Raw genomic sequence first — 19321 nt, 5'->3', positions numbered from 1 at the left:
GAGAGAGACCAGGGGGGACCAGTGCAAATAAGTGCAGCCTGCAACCAGTGCAAACATGACACAGGCAGGAGACACACAGCAGACAGACAGGCAGGAGACACAGCACACAGACAGGAAGGAGACACAGACACAGACACAGGCAGGACACACACGCAGGAGACACGCAGAACACAGCCTCACCTCTCTCTGCTGCACGCTTTTTCTCTGCTCTTTGGCCCCACGCCCAGGCTCCTGCCACCTCCTCCTGATTGGCTGCTGCTGTGTAATGCAGCCAATCAGGATGGAGCAAGCTGCCCAGCCCCTTAGCTAAAGCTCTGCTCTCTCCCTTCTTGCACCGGTTCTGCGAACTGAGGAAAATGTAGGTACAGGTTCGCACGAACCAGTGCGAACCGGCTGAATCCCACTGCTGTGTATACATGTTTAATAAAAAATGGGGTCCTGGCAGCACTCACTAACAATGTATCTATTTGTCCCAGCTAGGGAGTATGACAGAGAACACTCACTACTGCCACTCGTAGAATACAGTAGCAAGGTTCCATCGCTAAACTCAGCATAACTAAAGATGGATTCAGTCTCTTCTAGTCTTGATCACATTTTTATTCACAATGACCCATCTTACCCATTCTTAAGTGAGGTAGATTGTTCTAAATTTGTAATGATTGTTTTAAAGAGATTTGTATGGAAGTTTGAATGTGTTTCTTTCCTTAATGTTATTCTAGCAGATGACACTGCATCATTATGGTTGTTTGAATATATCAAACAGCTGTTAATCTGTGGGATACTGCAAATGATATCAGATATATTAAATTAGTACAATGTTATATGCTAATATGATGAAGTTCACCTTAGGGTTTCTGACTATGGATGTGGTTTATTTTATATATAAGGTGAAGTGGTGATTATGTATTTTTTTTATCTGACAAAGTAGGGTTGCTCCCCTGAAACGTTGTGCACTTCTGTTTGCTCAATTTGTGAAATAAATGTAGCTTTGAGTTATACATTCTATCATGTTACATGGAAATCGATAACAATGTAATAATGTCACCAAGCAATAAAATCTTGTACATCACACTACTGCACCGACACACTTTATTCGAGCAAATACCCAGTATGTACCTGGCAGATACCTGGAATGCACCGCTCCTCACCTCTGACAAGCCCCGTTGCGTTTGCCTTCCCAGCCTGGGTTCATGCCTGGCTGATGGGCGGCTGATCTGTTAAATGATAATGATTGCGATTTAATAGGCTGCAATGCTTCGCGTGTCTACCAGATGGCATAAATTCATGAATTGTAATGCAGTATATATATATATATACTGTGCAGTATTGCAGCCAGCGGGAATAAAATGCTTCAATCCCTGCCTGGAAAATACCTCAATGCACTCGGGCAGAAAACAGTCACAAACCTCAATACACCCGGGTATACCCGAATTCGTGGGACTAGCCGAGCTCGAATAAAGTGTGTCGCCAGTGTATCAGCGACCACTTAAATGTCTACTTAAAGAACTCCTATGAAACTTCATGAATATGACATAATATGCCAATTACTATGTATGTATGTTTTATGCTAAAACAATGTTAAATGTGACTTTTTTATATATTGTAGTTTGTTGTGTGTATATCTGTAATGACACTAATTACCTGACAAAGGGGCTTTGCCGCCGAAACGTAGTGCGAATGGAATGATGGGTCACTGCAAATAAAATATGATCAAGACAGAGAGACGGAAATCATTTTTATTTATGCTAGTGTGCTGGCGAGACTTTGTTCTTATTGAAGTTACATATATACATATATAACAAAGGGATAGGCACACCATAAATATGCAAAAAAAATTTTTAGGCCCAATATTTTGGCTATTACCATAGTATGTCCCATTATAGTATTAGTAATTAGGCGTATATGGGAGATTTACATTGGTATCTATGGCAACGAGAGGCTTCTAATACTGGTATGAACTTGCCTCTCGTTTACCCCCAATGATGTCATCATAGGAATGGAGAAACAAGGTGGATTATATTTTGGATCTGGGTGATGTCACACGGCAAACATCGCGAGACATGGCAGTTACCTTCAGTGATTCCCTGAGACTGAAGCACTGGAGCAAATACTGAGGCAAACACCAGCTGTAGCCAGGCACGGACACCCTGTGGACCCTTAGCTATGGATGTTTTCACTTAAGGCTATATACAAAGAACACAGACTGTGAGTGCCAACTCTGTATATCTGAATACTGTTTGTATTCATTAAATTGTATTGCACTATGCTCTTGGGCATTTTTTGCGCTTGTTTTCCAGATTTTAGTGTGTGTTTACAGTATGTGTGTGTATGTTGTGTGTAACGTATGTGTATATATATATATATATATATATATACAGTGGTCGACAAACCTATACATCTGCACGCCCCGGGCGAGTGGATTTAACATCGTGGCGAGCTCCTATTGGCCCAAGCAGCACATATGTGGTACTAGGTGGCGAGTAGATTTTTTTGTTCGGCGAGTAGATTTTTTGGTGATTTGTCGACCACTGTATATATATATATATATATATATTATATATATATATATATATATATATAAAGAGACAGCTAAATATACTGTAACAGATTATACTTTCCAATCACATTATTTTCCAATTTTCTGATATTTATTAACCATTAGTACCTGTTAGCTCCCTCATCTACTCATACTGAGGCATTTCATTCTTGTTTGTGGGCTGTGTAATGGTTACGTTTTCTAGTCACCCTATGTGCACTTACAAATTATTCCTGCTGCTATCTTTTATGTATTGCTGCACTGAAAAATCTGATGAGGCATACAGTACTTACAGAAAGCTCAAGCAATTTCCATATTCTATGATAGGAAATGTGAGCAAACATGTTTCTACAATCTATATTTACACCATTTCCTAAATATACTGTATATTTACCCTGAGTACGTGTACAACATACGATCATGTTAGTTATGCAGAAGACACATTTACCCATATTTTCTAGTATTCATCTGAGATTTGAAAACCTTACGTGTGACATTCTGGAAGCATACATTAATATTGCTAAGGAAACATAAGCCTTCTTCCTTATCCGCAAAAAGAAATGATAGTTTTCTGAAGTAATGGATCTATCTCTTAGCACTTACATTGATTTTCCTCTTCTTGGCATAAAGTATGTCTCTGTCACACTGCCAAGAGATGAGAACTGGCACCAGCAGCAATGGATGCAAAAGCAGCAGCTGCTTCAGCATTAAAAATGAAAGTGTCAGAATCTATTCTTCAGTATGAGAATGGTATGTTGAAACACTTTCCCCATGTTATGATATAAACAAACCAACTACTCACATAGATGAGATTTTTGCATTTCTGCATACCCAATAAAATACATACATAGGTCTCATTAATTTTAATATTGAGTAATATGTTCAATTTGAGGCATACAGTAATGGGGAGTCAGACTAATTGGCACCAGGCATTTTCATGGTGATAAGTTTTTTGCACGTTCCTTGCGATTCAGAGCTCTGACACCGAACTACATTTAGAGGGAACATTGAAAAAAACTAAAAATCAACTGCTGTCACTATGTGAGCCAGTTAATATTTTAGTTTGATGTATATGTATGTATATCTTTATTTATATAGCGCCATTAATGTACATAGAGCTTCACAGCAGTAATACATGACAATCATATAAATAATAAATAATACAAATAACACATAATGGAAAGAAGTGCTTCAGACATAATCGTGGCACTTAGGAAAGGGAGTCCTTGTCCCGAAGAGCTTCCAATCTAGTTTGTAAGTAGGAAGAACGTGCCGAGACAGTATGAATGTGTTCAGTTAAGTGCATCTGCAAGGGGCCAAGGTTGATGTATGAGGTGTAAAATATCAGCCACAGAGCTACTCATATGCTTTGATATGGACGTGTGTTTTACGATGGGTCTTAAAGGTGGATAGATAGGGTGCTAGTCGGATATTGAGGGGAAGGGCATTCCAGAGGTGTGGGGCAATCAGTGAGAAAAGTTTAAGGTGGGAGTGGGTTTTAGATACAAATTGGGTAGAGAGAAGACTTCCTTGAGCGGAATGCAAGAGTCATGATGGTGCATAGCGAGAAATTAGGGCTGAGATATAAGGAGGGGCAGAAGAGTGTAAAACATTATGTTTTAGTGAGAGAAACGTTAAGTATTAGTGAGAGAAAATAGGTAAGTGAGACTTTTTTTGTAATGGAGACTTGAGACATATTGTATAATATAGTCTCTATTTCATTTCACTGTTAATAAAAAATATTTTTATGTATGGAAACATGACATTACCATGAAATCTCTGTCTTGAAAAACCAAGTCAAACAATGGGTGTTATCTATGCATATATAATACGTTGCTTGTATCTGCATTATACAGTATGTAAAAGCCTTGTTAATAACTGTATCTTACAGTTTACTCAGATTGTCTTGTGTGCATAGGGAACAGTGGTAGTGAATGGGAAGGATTTATTACATTGAGAACTTTTGCTTTACTACCTTAAGGCCACGATTATAGTGAGCGCGATGGCACGTGCGATTTTGCACGCTGCACGAACAAAGTGCAGCAGCTGATATGGGCCGGCCATAGTGCGTGCGGGTGTGGGCACGATGAAGAGCAACCGCAAGGCAGATTTTTCAAAAGATAAATCATTTTGTTTTTGCGCGGCGGCAGCATCATGTGAGTGGTTTAGCCAATGAGGGCGAACCAGCCTGGTGACTCATCCACCACACCTTCCCATCGCCTGCAGCCTTAGTGCACCCATCGCTCGGGCGACAGGCATGTGCTCTGTAGCGCGCGCGCCTACTATAATCTCAGCCTACCGTGGAAGGTAAGAGGCCGAGACTAATGATAAGGGACTATGAAAAGAATAGGAGGGGCAGATGTGGATTCTGATTTTGCAGTTAGCAAAGAAGACTGGGAAGTGTCTGATATTTAAAGGCATAAGGCCTTGCCCCCGCTGCCTACTACAGCGTGCGCTGTGGCGGACGCTGCGCACACGAGAGCCCTCGCCGCAATGGCGCCGGGCCCGCTGCGAGGGGGAGCCGCAGCGCTCGCGCGAGAGCTACTCCTCCTCTCAATAGAATTGAGAGCAGGACTCGCGTCGAGCGATTAGGCACGCCCCCCGGCGGTTCAGCCAATGAGGGCGAACCTGCCGGGTGACGTCATGGCCGTGCCCCGTCACTCCTCCGCCACGCCCCCCCCCGGTCTCTGCTCCTGCAGTGAGCTGCAGACCGGGGAATCGGGTGAACGCGCCGCCAAAAGCGCGGGCGCGCGTTACAGCGTCGTGACCGGGGCCTTAGCCTAACTCAGCTGAGATTAGTTAATCAGCCTGTTGCAGCAAGGCTGAGAGCCTGAACTGGAGTTCCTACTCCTACTCCCCCAGATGATAGACAAAGACATATCCTTCAAATTAACCACACTCAAGATGTGCTAAAACTGTGCGCTCCCACCACAAATTGTGCAACAGTACAGTTCGTGTATATTAGTATATCTATAGATCAACTTTAACTCAAATCATATATCGCGACACATCGTGTAACACCTGTGACTTGAATACATTTTTAGAATTATACGGGAAGTAATTCAAATAATGTGTCATAATAGTGAAGAAGTGACAAATCAAATGTATAATAAAGTCCTTGCTGCTCACACCTAGGTAATGAACTGTTTCTCCAGTTCTTCAGGGTGATCAATTTTCACCCAAGACAGGGGAGCATAGGGAACCGATATAAAAGAAAATAGAGACACAAAATAGTGTAATATATCCTCACAGGGGAAGAATAGTGTGGGGTTTGGTGAATAATCCTACTCACAGTTTCCCTATTAAAACAGGCACATATCCTAGTCTGTGGCAGTCTTGTTAGCTGTGGTCTTTGGAAGGGGTAATCTCAGGGAGACAGAAATGAAACAATAATGCAGACTGTCTATCAAAATCTTTATCTATCAGAAAACAAAACAATGCACACTCACAAATTGAACGCCCTTTAAAACATTTGGCAACATTAGCAGCAAAGTGTCTGTGTTTCCTGAGGAGGCCTGAAAATGTGGAACGTGTCGAGTCAGAGACGGAGAGAGACACGGTGCTCCTTCCTTGTTGCTCCATCCGGATATCAAACACAGTGACATGGAGATCAATCCATGTGGGATGCCGACAGAGGAAGGAGCAGTGAGATCGTAGCTCGACAGTACAAACACTTTGATGCTAAATTTTGCCAAATGATTTTAAAGGCATTCAATTTGTGAGTGCGCATTTTATTGTTTTATTTTCTGATAGACAATCAATTTTGTCTATCAAAATCTTTATTTATCAATTGATTGTTTCATTTCTGTTTCCCTGAGATTAACCCTTCAAAAGACCACAGCTAACAAGACTGTCACAGACTAGGATATGTGCCTATTTTATTTGGGAAAATGTAAATACTGTAGGATTATTCACCAAACATTCCTCCCCTGTGAGGATATATTACACTATTTTGTTTCTCTATTTTCTTTTATACCAGCTGCCTGCACTCCCCTGTATTTGGAGAAAATAGCCTTCCAATTTTCTTCTCCAGTTCCTGAGATAATTACCAATGTTTTTATTGGTACCAGAGCTCCCGCATTAGGAAATAATATGGCCGCCAAACTTCAAGGGATACAGTATGTTGGCCAATAGGTGGCTGCCACGTCATTGGTTGCAGCTTCCTATTGGTCAACACCAGAGCCCATCTTGTGTTCTCCATGAAGAGCACCAGCACAAAAAAAAGGCAATTGTCTCTTGAACTAGGGAATTCTTGTGCCAAAACAGCGAGTTTCAGCATAGGAGGGACCCTCTGGTTCAAATTACTGTATTAAAAAATATATTTTGTCTGGATTTCAGCTTTTAGCCATAGAATGTTCACTATTGACCAAATAAGTAAAGATAATCTCATAATTACATTAAAAATGTAACGGGGAAACATATTTCAGAAATCCAATATACTGTACATGAATCTAACCATGCTAAAAAGCCATACCATCATCTCTAAAACAATACTGACATTTGTGGTTTAGAGATTGATTTCCTGCAATAAGCCATGCAGTGCTTTATCACCGGACAGGCTGCACCACAGCAAGTCATTATTCCTATCTTACATTATTTGGTTTGAACAATAAAATACCTAAAAGTCAATAAAGAACATTTCTTGCAATTTGGAAACTGATTTCTTAAATATTTATGTTTACTTATAACTTTTTTTTTTTGCCTTGACATATCCTGAGAAAGTGATTTACTATTTATTTGGACTTGATTTTTGGGTAAGGAAGAAAATGACAAATATGTGAGTGTATTTTTACCAAGAGATACCACTTAATGATACAAGAGGTTGCAATCATTTTTTTGCAAAGCAAGAGCAGCATAAAGAATCTGTCATTGCTGCTAGACAATGTGCAATAACACACAAGAGCTGAGGCGATTCAATTATCAACTTCCATGGCAACCCAGTATGTCAGGCATTACAGTCTTAATTAAATAATGAACCTACAGTATGCAAAGACCTTAAATGTGATACATGAAAGTATGCATTTAAGGAAACTGTAGTCTGCCTAAGGCTGCGATTATAGTGCAAATTAATGTTGTCCATTGAATGCGCACATAGTGTGCACGCACATTGTGTCCAAGCGCGCAAATTTTGAACATACATTTGAAATTGTTCTTGTTACGTGACAGCTGAGTCATGGCGGCGGTATGTGAGCGGTTCAGCCAATGAGGGTGAATTTCTCACGTGATGTCACAGACACGCCTTTGCCATGCCTCCCTGTTGCTTCCCGATGCCTCCAGCCTGCAGTGCATGGCACGCACGCAGAAAGCACGAGTGAAATTACGCGGTTGCGCTCGGGAACTGATGCCGCTACTATAAACGAGGCCTAGGGCTTCGGGGAGAACCAAAGGTGATGTCAATATAAAAACATACAGTATTTATTTACTTATGTCACTCTCTCGTGCAAAAGCTGCAGTTCAGAGTCTAGATTTTTTAGTCATGTGAAATTTGTGTAACATTAAAACCCTAGCAATTTTTTTTACTAAAAAGGTACAGTTTTTAGCACGATTCACAAACTTGGTCAACACGTTTCACACATAACTACAGTATTTCTGATATATTGCACATATCCTATCTTGTAGTCATATTTACTAGTCCACCGGCAAGAAGATTGCTTTCTCAACTCCTAAGTGTGTTTCACCATTATATTTAGGGGATGACCTCTAGTATAAACTATACTCTAATATGCTCCCACATAACCAAAATCAAATAATCAATTAAACTAAAATGGAAAAAAAAACAACACATATTAAAAAGCATAAAAAACTGCAGTATTTTATATACAAGACAGTAATTATTCACAAAAAAAGTAAAATATTAAATGTATACGAATGGAGTGAGACATTTGTGTATGTGGATTGCTTATTTTTGTGTACTACTTACACCTGTTTGATTATCACAGTGTGAGGCCACCACCTGCATATTAATAAAGTAATAATGTTCCTTTCTCTGTGCATTTCGAGGTTATCCAACATTTTTGCATTTATATTTTATAGTATAATTTACTCCTAACTTTTTTTGGGGGGGGGGGTTGTGCATGCAAAAGGAGTTGGCAGCTCAGTTCATTACCGTATGCATGGATACATGCTCAGAGTGCAACTCCCAGGATGTTGGGGAAAGGTTTCTCATACTGTAACTGAGATATAGAAGCTTTCTTTATGATCTGACAGATTTGCAAATGTTTAGTTGAAGTTCAGAAATTAGGTAAAATGTTCATTTTTTTTAATTGAAAAAAGGGCAAACTTCACAAAAAAAATTCACCAAGCATTAGAAGTCACTGTACAAGGTCACCTGTCTCTTTATATATACTGCAATTTTTCGCTAATTCCTGGCAAATGGATATTAAAATTGGTATCATTGGGATTAAAGGGAATTTTCACATACTGTAAATTGTGCGAAACCTTGAAATTTAAGAAAAAAACGAACTCATGTAGCTAATTTCAAGATATTCACACATCTCTAATCAGGGCTACAGGTGTAGTCAGTCAAAAAAAGTTTAATGATCGGTGAAAGCCAAATACAATTTGATACTAAACTATCCCTAAGGGTATTGAAGAGAAACTGAAACACTCTATTGGAGACTCTCACTGCTGCCACCTGTCTAAATTCTTTCAAAACTAAAGGTGTCTCATTCTGTATGCCTATAACATATATTATCTCTTACTGTGCATGCAATGTATTATGCTGTATATAATGTACTGTATAACACTACTTATTTAATGTAACTATGTATTTGTAACCATGTATTTGTCATCATAACTCTGTGCCCAGGACATACTTGAAAACGAGAGGTAACTCTCAATGTATTACTTCCTGGTAAAACATTTGATAAAGATCCCTCTCATTTATAATCAACTAGAGGAGAATCTTGGCAGACCACAATATCTACGGTATTTGTAAAAACTCCATTTAATAACAGGAGTATACAGTAGCTAGTCAAATTTGAGTTAATGAAACCCTCTCCTACTATCCCATTACACTATAGAACACACACATGTCAAATATTGTGCAGAATGACCAGAATACTCCTTTAAGGGTAAATGACAGAGGTTGAAGGCCCTTTTGTTTTCAGAAAAGAGTTATAGAGATTCCTACTATGCTGAGATGTCTGTTATTTATAATTGTATAGGTATAGATGTTTAATCTTGTCAGCCTATTTAAATACCTGTCTGGTCATTAACCATGGAATCCTTTGTTCCGGATGTTATGGTCCATATTTACTAAGAGGTGCTATTTCCATAAGATACCTTTAAGCACATGCCGATGGTAAGTTTAAATACATGTTGGTTTTATACGGCAAATATGTGAGCGTTAATAAATTAATGTCCAACATGTAATTCTAGAGCACGGTTAACCATTCATAAGATCAGCCATTAATTTGATGTAACAGTTTACACCATTTTATAAATTAGACTGATACTATACTGAACGTTGAGGTGTGCCAGAGAGTAAATGAGATGGGTGAATTAAAAATAGAGCTTTGGAAAATGTTGCACCTACACAGCTTTCCACCCTTTCCATACAAATAAATGGTTCTAAGTGGCAATCACTCCCACAGTTTATACTTGCAGTACGAAAATGTACAGTAACAGTACAATTCTGTCAATGCCAATCATGTATATGCATTGCTATCCTTTCAAGAACAGTGGCACAAGATAATGACTCTAAATTGCATAGTAAGAAAAAATGTTTGCTGCAGCCTCCATAACTGTGAAAACAAAATTAAAATATTGTAGTTAATGCACAAACCTAGTCGAAAGAGATCTCTCCACAGAATAAAAAATCCAGATTTTCAGTCTGGCTGTGCTTTTGTCAAGGACGATTTTATATTTTATAAAAACAGATCTTAAATAAATAAAGTAAATATAAAGGATACAATTTAAATCAAGACAATTACTGAAAGACTACAGAAATAGAACCCTTATGAGAATACTGTACAAACATTAAAGCATTTAACGATCTATTTTGTCACATTGGATGTAGCATTGGGTATTTTTGTATTTTGTTATATTAATTTGGCAAAGCTCAGTAGCACTCCTTTTGAGACAAATATATATGATGTAGTGGGTTCTGGGGTTAGAGCTTGCAGTGACTGTGTGTTCATTCATTTTAATTTTCAACTGGTATCAGTTGTTTGGAGGTTGCTGGCCCTCCTTCCTTGGTTTAAGATCACCCCTCCCCACATTTTATGCAGCAGGTTTTTCCATGTACCGGTGCAGGACAGGTCTAAAGAGACCATTCTCCCTCCACTGCAGAGGTACTGTAAATGAGAATTTTCACAGGTAGTATTAGGACCTGCATACCATGCCGTGATGTGACTGCAGGCTTATAACACTTTGGCCAAGGGGTTTAACTAAATTGCCCTTAGCTTGCAGGGACTCTGTGTTCACAAATAGAACAGCATAATAAATGGAATTTAAAAAAGCACAAAAATGTAAAACAAAAAAGATCTGAGAAACAGTATTTTGTTTTTGGTAATTACTTTAAAATAAAAATGTTGTAAAAATAAAGATATAACAGAAAACACAGATATTTACTATTACCCATTCGATAGAGATACAAGTAACATTCAGGAAAGAACACCATCTGTCTAGAATGGCATTATTAAGGAATACATAATCAAATAAATCTGCACTTTAAGCATGTGGTGTAACATTTTTCTAATGTATAAATTTAGCCTGTTTCTTTTCTTAAAATGAGTCCCTGCTAATTGCAGTGTTTTGACACTATTCCTAGAAACTTGAGGGGGTGGTGGTACGACTATGAGCTAGATTCACTTAAGGTCGATAAATTAAACAATTAGTGATATCTGTCTTTAATACCAATTGCATTCATCGACCTCTTTACTAAAGCCATATCTCGAGCGCTTAACTAGTGATAGGCTTTATTACAAGGTGATTTGATAGTGGTATTTTTAACGGCATATGCAAATGAGCAGGCAGATGAGTAATTAACGTCAAATTACTTACTAATATGCTATTTACTAAACCAATACCCGACTATAAAGCTACTACCTAACACTATTGCAGATTCTTATAATTTAGTCCAGAGTTTTCCTGCACCAGAGTGCGTATGGAGGTGTCCAGATAAGGAACAAAAGGATTCTGTCGGAGTGTGCTGGTACATGTACTTTTCTGAATGATTATTATCACTATGGTACAGTATACTGTACATCGTCAGTTTAACCTAAACTAATCTGAAATTGACGATAAAGATATATCAAATGAACATATAACAACTTTTTTTATTAACCCCTCAGTAACCCAACTGGCCAGCTAGCCATTGGCAACCCATGACTAGCTGGCCACTATGGTCTACTAAGAGCTTAATAATTTCATAGCACTAGACTACCTAAATCACTTTGCATACCAAATAGGCAAACAAGTCATTGATTGGCAATTCTTTACTAACCCTTTTAGCAAATAAGGAGTTGCAAATACATTAAATGGTCATTAACCTTTTAAGTGCCAGCAAGGCTACCTAAGCCTCTTAAAAGAAACCAAGGTAGCCTCTTGGCACTCAAGAAGATAATAAAAAAATAAGATCACTTACCTGATCCACAATGAGACATTGCATGGTCTTCTGGGTCAAAGACTGATAGCCTACAGTAATTCACCACCTTCCTGTCCCATAATAAACCGTTCTCTATTAATTTAAGCCAAAATGTCCTAAATTGCTTGAAGACTCATTTATTTATTTTTACAAATCTTTTCTTCTTTTGATCTTAACAGTAGCATGCTCATATGTCCTGTCCGTGCTGTCAATTGAGAGTGTATTGGAAGGCATGGTTTTTTTTATAGTGCATTTAGCCATCATACAGTATGTGCGTTTTTGATCATGTGGTAAAGCAACCAATCCTATCACTTGGCATGTACAAAAGTCACAGAATGAAATGTGTGAAAAAAACGGTATTCTCTATTACCGCCCAAGGATCAGCATAACACAGAAAGCTTTGAAAGTCCTGAGAGAGGGCCTGGATCTGGGAGGCTGTGCACTACTGGTTCTCTGAAGATGGTACATTTTATTTATTATTTCTTTATAACATGTTTTACCAGGAAGTAATACATTGAGAGTTAAAACAGCAATCCCCCCCCAGAGGTCTAGATAAGTTTACTAACTTGTATAATGTTAGTATCTTCCCCCCTGAGCATGACCTGCTCTTTAAAAAAACAAAAACTGTTACAAATCATGACTATCCTAATGTATTGCTTTATGATGTTACCATAGTAATCCTTAGCCTGCAACGGGAGAGATGGATGATGAATGGTGCTCACAAATCACATGTATGCTCTGTGTGAATAATCAAATTGACTCCATAAGTGTCCAGGGTGCTGTATAAATGTCCCCAATAAGGCAGTCCATACACAAAATGACCCAGGGGAGATAGGAACCTAATAATAGCCTCGTAATAGCTGAATCTTCTGCAATGGGTGCTGGATTGAGCTAATTTTAACCTTCCAGACACATACAATTGCAGTGGCGTATAAGACCGAGTTCATAGAAGGACAGGCCGCGCTGAGCCGTGCGGACGCTCAGCGCTGAGCCCATGCATCCTCAATGAGGATGCCTTGGGAGGGGGCTAACTCTTGAATGAAGCATCAGCAGTAAAAAAAAACTAAAATGGTAAGGAGAGATTCCTTAAAGTAAGTCAAAAAAAGCAATCAGCATGGACTGCTGCTTTAAAGCAGCTTTAAGTCAATCTAGTTCTGGAAGCTATCTTGCAGAAGCGGAGCGGCTAGAAGACCACACTGCTATTTAAATGCATTTACACAAGACTCAGTCAGATTTCCATAAAACAGTGGTAAATGGTAAATCTCCTGCATAATGCTCATGAAAAGAACTGTGGAAAAATTGCATTAAAAATGACAGTGCAAGATCTAGTAATCCCTGTATTAAACCTACCGTTGAAGGCATTAACCTTTATGCTGCCTACAGATGTACCTGGTATGTCACAGATACTGGCATGATACAGAGGCCTTATTGAAATACAAGGTATGATACAAGGTATGATATCATATTTATGCAAATATTTTAAGGGATGAAAACTTCTGTTTACTGTATGTCAGCCACTGCTACTGAAGGGATCCATGGCTGCAAATGGCAGAAGTCCAGTGGCACTCAGGTGCTGTCGGACCTCTAGCACTGTACAGGTAAAGCAGCAATCTCCCCCAAAATGTTTTTTTATTAGCTTTCCTCAACAGTATTTCCAAGATATTTATAGTATTCTCTTCCAAGACAAAACTGTTCGTTGTTTTAAGAAAATAACGAGTAGCACGTACTAGTGCTTTAAAGTGAATCTAGTACATCAGAAACACTGTACAGGCATACCCCGGTTTAAGGACACTCACTTTAAGTACACTCGCGAGTAAGTACATATCGCCCAATAGGCAAACGGCAGCTCACGCATGCGCCTGTCACCACGTCCTGAACAGCAATACCGGCTCCCTACCTGTACCGAAGCTGTGCACAAGCGGGGAGACTATAGAGCCTGTTACAAATGTGTTATTTACATCAGTTATGCACGTATATGATGATTGCAGTACAGTACATGCATCGATTAGTGGGAAAAAGGGAGTGCTTCACTTTAAGTACATTTTCGCTTTACATGCATGCTCCGGTCCCATTGCGTACGTTAATGCGGGGTATGCCTGTACAGTATCTACATCTAATCTGACAGTAGGATCAAATACAGATTTTCTTGCTCAATAAGTTAAGCTAATAATATATTAAAATATTAAGATACATTAAGACTAGTCAGTTCTTTTATATAAGATAAAAATTGTATTACCATTGGCCCACAATGCCAGCAGCATAACTGCAAATAAGAACACATGGATGCAAATAAGAATACATGCCATTCGTTGTTTTCTATCCATTCTAAACATGCAGTAGATCTAACGCAAGTGTTTTTTTGTTTAATGAATAAAACCAGTTTTTTTTTTTAAGGAAGCTTTTTAACACTAACTACCTTGAACTTTAGACTTCATCCATTTGAGTTTGGTTACTCTTTTGCATTGTGAATGTGGTAATGGTCACAGGGTATGCCGGATACAGAATTGATTGGAAAAAAAAATCTCTGATACTGTACACTCAAGAACCAAAAAATGGAAGAAATACTTAGCTTCCCATGGGATGAATGCAGAATGGCCAGGATCACCAAACGGTCCCAAAGAACATATAGAAAAAGAGAAATCCTCAGCACTTGTCTGTAGGTCAGGGGTATCCAAACTCAGTCCTCAAGGGCCGCTAACAGGCCGGCTTTTATGGATATCCCTGTTTCAGCACAGGGGGCTCAATAAGTGGTTCAGTCTGGCAAACAGTATAAAAATGGGCAATGTTTTGAACTATAAACAGTCCTTTACAAAGCTTTATTGAAGACGCCACCCAATTCACTACACCAAGCGACATAATTGCAGTTATGACATGAGGATGGTCATAACATGGTGGGATGGACGTTCAGCGGCCATGTTTGCTATCCCTGATGATGGTCCTGGCTGGGACTGAAAAGTGTAGGACTTGATTATGTAACAAATCTTCTATTTTGATCTATTTTTGTAGTGCCCGTCGCCTTCTTCCACATTTTAATACAGCAGGCTGATGCTCTATGGAAATATCCATCTTTAAACCAAAAGAGGCACTCATTTTTCGGCTACTATTCTCATAAACATACTGTAACAGGGGACTTATCCCTGTTCATAAATGTGCCTCTAATCCAGCAGTGTGGTGGTTAACTGCTGGTAGACAATTAACCAACACCACCTGGCTGATTACAGGTGTCAGAAAAGCATGCCTCTGAGACAGGAAAGGAGATTCTTCCTGAGCTCACACGTGAGCTGAGCTAACCCAGGAAGCAGAAAGAGCAGAGTTCCCTAGTCCACAACTGGGCTGACCTGTGGAACAAACAGATGTCTTGGGCGGCAGAGAGACTGCACGCTGCCAGTAAGACACAGGGGACAATACTTCTAAACCTGGATCCTGACATTACCTTAGCACACAAGGGTGCGGACACCAGGAGAATAGAGAAGCCTTCCCCTACAGCTACAAGATACAGATAAGACTTTTCTTATAAGACTGTTATCTATATCTATATATAAATGTCTCTATGATTTGGGCTGGTGAATCGCTAGGCTAACCACGCAGTTAAAGAGGGCTGGACTGCAAGTGTAAATATACTCAAAAGTGGAGCAGATTTTGTTTACGGATTTTCATATGTGTTGCTGTGTTAAAGCGACAGACGCAATAAAGCCTCATTTAAGTTTCACTTTAAACGGTCTCCATCGTGTGCCTCTGAACATGTCTCTTACACATACACTCTAAATAATAAAGTAAAATTAATGTACACAGTAGTCTGTGGGAAACAGTTGTACAGCAAATGTAATAGTGGGCCAATCACACTTTATCTGGAAAGCACTGGGCGGATTGGCTACTTCCCATGTAAGTCTGAGGGGGTATATACTGTAAGGGGTTAAAAAATAATATAGGCCACCTAGTTTTTACCTTTACCAACCCAAAGGAGGGCGTAAAACCCCCAAACTAGAAGGCTGTCACCCCAAGTAACCGATTGGATATCCATGAAACTGCCTACTACCCTGTGGGACCTAGTGCGCTCCCACTAAGCCCAACCTTTCATGAATCTGGGACAGTGCTGCATCTCATCCCTAAAAAACCCACAAATTAATACTTTGGTTGTGCGTGACAAAAATAAGGAGAGCGAAAAGGGTTTCTTAATAGCCAAACACCGAGCAGTTTCATTTTATAATTTATTTCCATGAAAAGAATCACAGTAAATTACATAAAAACATACATAAAGCAAAAGAAAGACAGTTTATGAAATAGAAAGGGATAACAATAGAAAAGCCTATAGGAACTGGAAGATATCTGTAGTTGAACAGCAATAATCAGACGGATTGTAATAGGTCTAATGGGCTTGGAAAGAGTCAGGAATCTAGTATATTCACACAGGGTTTATCAAATTACCAACAGAATGAAGACCAAGTCCAGAGATGTTAGATCATGCCTATACTGAAGTTCTCTCTGATCTACTCACAGGGGATAACTAATACCCTTAGGGTCAAAGAATCTTCTTAATCATTTTATTACCTGTGCTTTGTGAAGCCATGTGAAACCTTTTTCTGACACATCCCTTCACTGACCAGATGATTTAAAAGAATACCATAAGTAAGTTGAGAACACTTAACCCATGCTGGTTAGTGTCATAACTTTTAAATGTACCTTTCAGCTGCGAGACAATTACAAAGTGATGCACACATATATGTGATGTATTTGATTATATGTCTATTATTTATATGGCACCAACATATTCTGCAATGCAGTAAAATGTATGGATAAGGACATGAATAAAATATAAAATACATAAAACTTAAACATAACAAGAACAAGGTAATAAGATCCATGCTCTGGTATTTCTTAATTATTTGCAGATGATTAAACAAAATGTGTGTTGAAATTCAGTGAAAACCTTACATTTGATATTACAGTAGTACCACTGCTATCATATTTTATTCATCAAGATTTATGGGTGTTGGACCTCATAGCCTCATTTTATGCTCTCTTCTTTTAAACCTCAAGACCAATTTCTTCTTTTTCATCCTACAGTAGCTCTTTCTAATAATGCTAGTTTATCAAGTGTCTGGCAAGATTAATGTCTGGACTAATAGTGCACATTAAAACATGGCTAAGTCGATGAATGATAAATTGCCCATAAAGACATATGCCATGACTCCGACCAAATTTAAAATTGCAACCAAATACTGTACATAGCGCTGAAAAAGCCATCATAATAGAATACGAGTAGGCATCTAAAACAGATTATTAAATAAGCTGTGATCCATATCTGAAAGTAAGTAGAGCTGATTGATGTTTTCCTCCACACAGATTTAGATATTTTTTGGTGTGCTTAATATTTCTATGTAAATTGACAAACACCTTCTGTTGTATGTTTTACCAAATTAGGCTAAAGGAGAGAGGACAGAAATATATCAATGTTTCATGGCAGCTTCATGCTCACATAAAACTTTATGATGATTTATGTTCCCGTAATATTTATAGCTCACTGTACAGAATATATTGAACTTGCAGTGCAGCGGTAAAACACTAAATTCATGACATGTCATCAATTCAGTGTTTCCAAGTATATGGGAAAAAGGAAATCTCATGAGTATATTTACACATACTTATTCTAAAACTTCTCAAAACCTTCCTCACTCCAATGGCAACTATAATATAGAGATGTCCCTCAGACAAAGATTATTTTTCTGAATAATTACATTGTAAGAGATGTGTGCAGAGGTTCATATAATGGAGACCGATCAGGGTCCAATTATATCTTGGCTTTATTGAGCCTGTTCCTTTATCCAGGCAAAACATACAAAACATTAAAATAACAAACCCTATCGCTTTGTAAGGCCTAACTTACTTCAGCAGACCCTATCTGCAGGACTGAAGGGATACTCCCCTTACCAGCCTATCACCCCAAAGTCTCAGGAGGTACCTTAAGCAGGTGGCCCTCCATCACAGTCTCTGGCAGGTTCCTGGGTCCTCTGTGTCCAGGAAATATAGGTCTCTGGGTGTCAGTGTGTCATGATCTCAGCACACCTTTGTGCTCAAGACAGTGTCTGTGTGCAGGCTTCTCTGCTTTCCTGTGTCAGCCCAATTGTGAACTCAGGAATCTCTCCGGTGTCTCACATGAGGCTTTTCACAGAGCCCTCATTAGTCCAGATAGAGACTAGGTAATTGAGTGGCTGCAACTAACTATCTCTCTGACGGATTCTCAGAAATCTGAGGCAGCTTTATTTAAACCGGAATCAATCCCTCTTACATACCTCCCCTGTTTATGGGAGTCTCGGGCTTGCCATGGCTAAAGCAAATCCTTCTACTCTCACTTGAGATATCTCTGTGGCTCGAATGAGAGTGGATGGAGGAAGAGAACACTTAGGGGCCTATGCAGTAGTTTTGCATATTTGTTTGAAGTGAGTAAACGCTTACCTCCAGCAGCCTGTTTCTTGTTTGAGTGTTTGTCACACCTGGTTGTGAAAATGCAGGAAGGGGAAGGTTGTCTGCTTAAATCCAATTATATATTTTAATTTTGTATTGCGGTGCACACTGTTATCTTTTTGAATTTTATGTATTATAAGTATTATCTGGTTGTGTTTATAGTATTGTCTTTTTATTTCTGTTTACACATTTGAATTATATGTAAAAATAAGATTAATTGATTTTCCCAAATTTAGAGTGTGGGGGTGGTGCTTGCTGAAGGGTATAAAATGCTACAATAAGCATACCAGTTAGTCAAGTCCTGGGTCTTTATGAGTTCAGACCTAGCTGTTTGTACCAAACTTCCTGTAATTAGAGATTTAGTTTGTTCCTGTTTTGCAAGAAAAATAATAAATTGTCTTTATTTAATTTGAAAGAAAAGTCATCTATACTGATGCAGCGGCCGTTATTCGAACACTTCACGCGTCATGTACATCGGAATCCTGATTTGAAACTGCGGGATGAATTCCAGCCTTCCCGCACTAAGATGTGAGCGCGGCGAGTGCAGAAAAACGAATTTTAGTGTTCTGGCTTTTAAAAACATGATATTGACACAGTAGCACAGTAGCACAGTACTGTACACATTACAATTCATCCATTTTATTGCAAACGAAGATACAAAATCCATGAAATTCAAACAAAACATCCGCGATAAGCACGGTTTCCTGGGGCGATTGGCCACGTTCATGCTGCAT

General features: G+C 38.9%; 1 protein-coding gene across 2 annotated transcripts in view; it reads left to right on the top strand.

Annotated features, from left to right (window-relative positions):
• Positions 1-19321, top strand: part of CCDC85A (coiled-coil domain containing 85A) — a 267147-nt gene that overhangs the window by 179950 nt on the left and 67876 nt on the right. The gene's annotated exons all lie outside the window — the stretch shown is intronic.

Source organism: Ascaphus truei, chromosome 4 (assembly GCF_040206685.1).
Source record: "Ascaphus truei isolate aAscTru1 chromosome 4, aAscTru1.hap1, whole genome shotgun sequence".
NCBI lineage: Eukaryota > Metazoa > Chordata > Amphibia > Anura > Ascaphidae > Ascaphus > Ascaphus truei.
Note: the sequence above shows the minus strand (reverse complement) of the source record. Positions and strands in the feature narration are given on the sequence as shown.